Genomic DNA, 5575 nt, shown 5'->3' with positions numbered 1-5575 from the left:
CCTCAGAAATAGGCCGGCGAACCAGGAACGGGGATCTTCTTCGGATGACGCTCTCGTTCGGGATGCACGAAAAGGATAAATCTGAGGGGGTTTGGAACAAGGCACGATTGACCTAAACGGATCAATCTGTAGTTCTCTCAAGAGATCTTGAGTGACCCTCTGCCTAGACACTATACCCCGTTGGTAATCGGGGAATACAACGGAGTGACCGATCCAGATGATCATCTAGATAAGTTTGATAATGCAGCCACGCTACACCAATACACAAATGGGGTAAAGTGCTAAGTCTTTCTCACTACACTCTCCAGATTGATGTAGCGCTGGTTCAGAAGATTACCGGACGGATCAATACATAGCTTCAAGGACTTCCGGGCTGCATTCCTACACCATTTCTCCAGTAGCCAACGCTATCAGAAGACGTGCATCAACCTCTTTACCCTAAAGCAAGGGCCCAAGGAAGCGCTCAGAGCATACATCAGGCGCTTTAACCAAGTAACCATGGACATTCCATCGGTCTCTTCCGAGATGTTGATGAACGCCTTCACCCAGGGGCTTGTTGATGGAGAGTTCTTTGGTCACTCATCAGGAAGCCGCCGAGGGACTTCGACCACCTGCTCAAGAAGGCCACTAAATACATAAATGTAGAAGAAGCCCAAGCGGCAAGGAAAAAGGAAACGCCGATCGAACCCTCGACAGCGTCCAAGCGTCGACCGTCGAACAGCCACCAACCGCCCAAAGGGCCAAGGGCAGAGGAAGCACGACCACAACAGGAGGCCAGGACACATGGCGTGTAGCATGTGGCCTCCGGCCATCATAAGGTTGCAAAAGGAAAGGTATGGACACCAATGTTTTGCTCTTTTCATCAGTCGACAACACACAACACGCGCGACTGCTACGATCTGACACTGATCGTTAGCCGACCGGTGCCAAGAGGATACCACCACCGATCTCCGTCACTTGATCGGTGCCATAGGCATAGATTCGCAGGGCAGCGTGAGGACGAAAGAAGGGTGTCCGAGCGACATGATCAACAACACCAGCGGAGGGATAACATGGGCCCCTCTCGACTCCCTGCTGAGCAGAATAAACCCTCAGCTCGGGAAGAAGAAAATAGAACCAATGCCGCTGGAGGAGAAATATGCATGATCGTCAGGGGGCCAACCGGCGGTGACTCCAACAAAGCCAGGAAGTTGCATGCTCGTCGACTGGAAATCCACGCGTGGGATGTAGCAGGGAGAAGGCCGAAGGGCCCGAGATCAGCTTCGGTCCCAAAGACTTAGAGGGAGTGGAGATCCCTCACGACGACGAGCTGATTATGTGAGCGGTAATTACCAATTATACTATTCATCAAACTTTTGTTGACATAGGGAGTTCGATGAACATCATCTTCAAGAAAGTGTTCGATCAATTGTAAATCGATCGAAGCGAGTTGCTATCTATGACAACCCCGCTCTATGTCTTCATAGGCAATGAGGTATTGCCGCTCGGACAGGCTAGGCTGGCCATCTCGTTTGGAGAAGAGTCGCTGAGGAGAACCAGGATCTCAAACTTCATCGTGGTGGATGCACCGTCGGCCTATAACGTCATCCTGGGTCGACCGGCCCTCAATGAATTCCGAGCAATGGTGTTTACATACTGCTAAAAGATCAAATTCCCAGTGGACGACCAGGTGGGAGAAGTCAATGGCGACCAGCTTGTCGCTCGGTGATGCTATGTGGAAATGGTCAAGTCGAAAGCCAAGAACGCTCGGAAGAATCCACATCTGGAGGAAACGCAATCACTGAAAAACCTCCTACATTGGAATACGAAGAAAAGGAGGAGGTTTGGATCCACCCAAACTGAACGGAAGCAACCACCTTTATCGCCGCCGACCTGGAGGAGAAGAAGAAGGCAGAGTTGGTCGTCTGCCTTAGATAAAATCATGATATGTTCGCATGGTCAACACACGAGCTTCTTGGAATCTCACCGAGCGTCACCCAACATGAGCTTCACATCCGACGAGACACTTGGCCGGTAAAGCAAAAGAAAAGAGATTTCAGCACGGAGCAAAACTTGATCGTCCAGACGGAAATAGAAAAACTGCTGGAGGTCGGCCATATAAGAGAAGTCCAATTCTCGAACTGGCTCGCTAACATCGTGCTAATCTCCAAGCCAGGAAATAAATGGTGGGTCTGCATCGACTTTCGTGACCTGAATAAGGCATGCCTAAAGGATTTCTATTCGCTGCCTCGGATAGACCAAATGGTGGACTCTATTGTGAGTTGCGAGCTGATCTGCATGCTTGATGCTTATCAGGGCTATCATCAAGTGTCGCTCACTCGAGAAGACCAAGAGAAGATCAGCTTTATCACTGCCAACAGAATGTTCTGCTACAACATCATGTCATTCGGATTCAAGAACGTGAGTGCCACATACCAACGACTCATGAACAAGGTGTTCCGGAGGCAGATCGACCGTAACATGGAGGTATATGTGGATGACATATTGATAAAATCCCTCTGTCCTACTGACCTATGCACAGATATTAACGAGACCGGCCAAACTCTGAAGGCTTACGGGATAAAACTGAACCTAAATAAATATATGTTCGACGTGAAGAGTGGTCGTTTCCTGGGTTACATTGTTACCGAGCGGGGCATCGAAGCCAATCCAAGCAAGGTTAAGGCGCTACAAGACATGCCACCGCCCTGGAGCTTGAAGGAAGCCCAACGATTGGCCGGTTGGATCACAGCACTATCCAGATTCATATCTAGGACATCCGATCAGAGCTTGCCATTCTTTAAGGTGTTTCATCGAGCTACAAAATTCTAGTGGGACGCCGAGTGTGATCGGGCATTAGAAGAGCTCAATGAGTATCTTAATTCCTTACTTATATTAGCCAAGATGATTGTTGGTGAGTCACTCTGGATTTATCTATCATCCAAAGAACACGTGGTCGGATAGGCTTTAGTAAGGCAGAATGGTCAGGAACAACACCCTGTATACTTTTTAAGCCATATATTGAAGGATGCAGAGTCTCGCTACATAGGTCTAGAAAAATTAGCTTATGCATTGATACTTGTCGCTCGGAGGATTTGTCCATACTTTCTAGCACACTCAATCATTGTGCTGACTAACAGCGCCTTGGGGTGGGTCCTTCTCAACCCTGAGGCATCTGGGAGGCTAATCAAATGGATAACCGAGCTAAGCGAATTTGACATAGAATATCAACCCCGAACGACAATCAAGGCACAAGCCTTGGCTGATTTCGTCACAGAGGTCCAGAATGTCGAGCCGGAGGCAACCTGGAAGATATATGTAGATGGTTCATCCACTCGGCAAGATAGCGGGATTGACATAATGTTAAGCTCACCATAGGAAGACCGTATGCACCTGTCCATGCAGCTAGACTACAGAGCCACCAATAATGAAGCTGAGTATGAATCATTGATAGTCGACTTACAGGCAGCCTGGCATGTGGGAGCCGTTAAAGTCATCATCCACTCGGACTCTCAGTTGGCTGATCAACAGTTCTCAGGGACGTTTGAGATAAACAATACCTGGCTAAAGCTCTATGCGGAAGCCTTTGAGAAGTTGAAGGTCAACTTTAAGGAGGTCGTCATACAGAAGATTCCCTGATCGGAGAACCAAATAATAGATGAGTTGGCAAGATTAGCCAGCTCCCTGATTTCGATCGCCATAGAGCATCCGATCGAGCAAGTCTCATTAGTGGCGCATATCGATAGGATAGAAGGGATAACCCTCTCGAGTGACTGGAGGATGACACTGATAGAGTTCCTTCGATCGGGAGTCACACCATCTAATCAGGAAGAAGCCCGTCTACTGAAAAAGAGAGTCAGATGGTTCATCCTTTTCGGAGATCAATTGTATAAAAGAGCCTTCTCCAGGCCCCTGCTCAAATACATCGGGTCGGAAGATGCCGAGTACATCTTGAAGGATGTACATTAAGGCTCTTGTGGAGGTCACCCGGGCGGTCGCTCGCTAGCCTGGAAGATACTCCTGGCCGGATATTTTTGGCCCACTCTTCAAGAGGACTTCATCGGACAATAGACACTTGCCTGTCCTACTAAAAATATCAAAAGATTTTGCATCATCGGACTAAGGAGATAAAGACATCTACGGTGTCTTACCCGTTCAACCAATGGGGCATGGACATCGTTGGGTCATTCCCCATGGCGACAGGTCAGCGGAGATTCCTGACCTGATAGAGTTCCTTCGATCAGGAGTCACACCATCTAATCAGGAAGAAGCCCGTCTACTGAAAAAGAGAGTCGGATGGTTCATCCTTGTCGGAGATCAGTTGTATAAAAGAGCCTTCTCCAGGCCCTTGCTCAAATACGTCGGGCCGGAAGATGCCGAGTACATGTTGAAGGAAGTACATCAGAGCTCTTGTGGAGGTCACCCGAGTGGTCGCTCGCTAGCCTGGAAGATACTCCTGGCCGGATATTTTTGGCCCACTCTTCAAGAGGACTTCGCTCGGACAATAGACACTTGTCTGTCCTGCCAAAAATATCAAAAGATTTTACATCATCCGATTGAGGAGATAAAGATGTCTACGGTGTCTTGCCTGTTCAACCAATGGGGTATGGACATCGTTGGGTCATTCCCCATGGCGACAGGTCAGTGGAGATTCCTGATCGTCGTGGTGGAACTACTTCTCGAAGTGGGTGGAAGCTGAGCCGCTCACTAGAATAACCGAGCATATGATCATTAAGTTTATTTGGCAGAACATCATATGTCGGTTCAGCATCCCACGCTGGCTCATATCAGATAATGAGAGACAATTCACCGGTTAGAAGCTTAGAGAGTGGTGCGAGGGTTATGCCATCCAGCAGGCCTTCACCTCTGTGGCCTACCCCCAGAGCAACGGGCAAGCGAAAGTCGCCAATAGGGAAATCCTTAGAGGGGTACGGGCTCGGCTCAACCACACCGGAGGCAGCTAGGTTGACGAGCTCCCCAGTGTGTTGTGGGCCCTTCGTACGACCCCAAAGGAGGGGACCAGCGTAACTCCTTTCCACTTAGTATACGGCGGCAAAGCAATCATCCCTATCGAGGTTGGAGTGGAATCCGATCGGGTGTGGTTCTACGATGAAGGAAACGTTGGACGAAGATTCATGGAGCTCGACTTGGTGGATGAGACGCTGGCTAAAGCAGCCATTCGGCTAATGGTGTACCAACAGCGGATGAAGAAGAACTACAACTAGAGGGTGATCCTGAGGTCTTTCTAGGTCGATGATCTCGTGTGGAAGAAAGTAAAACCGATCGGAGATATCGCCAAGCTCTAAGCCTCATGGGTGGGACCTTTTAAGGTCATGCAGAGGCTCCGGTCAAGCGCCTACTACTTGGAGGATGAGAGCGAAAAGCAGCTCGAGCAGCCATGGAGCGCGAATCATTTGTAACCCTATAGGGACGGGTGAGAGGTGTGCAAGTGAACACGGATGTATTTGTATATTGCTTCGTGGATGCAGGACAAATATGAATAAAAGCGAAGTATGCCACTTTGGAGTTGAGCCAACGGTCGAGCGGCGAACTTAAACCCTCGTCTTCACCAACGATCGAGTGACGACCTTAAGCC

This window comes from Zingiber officinale, chromosome 7B (genome assembly GCF_018446385.1).
Source record: "Zingiber officinale cultivar Zhangliang chromosome 7B, Zo_v1.1, whole genome shotgun sequence".
NCBI lineage: Eukaryota > Viridiplantae > Streptophyta > Magnoliopsida > Zingiberales > Zingiberaceae > Zingiber > Zingiber officinale.
This window is presented reverse-complemented; position numbering follows the sequence as displayed.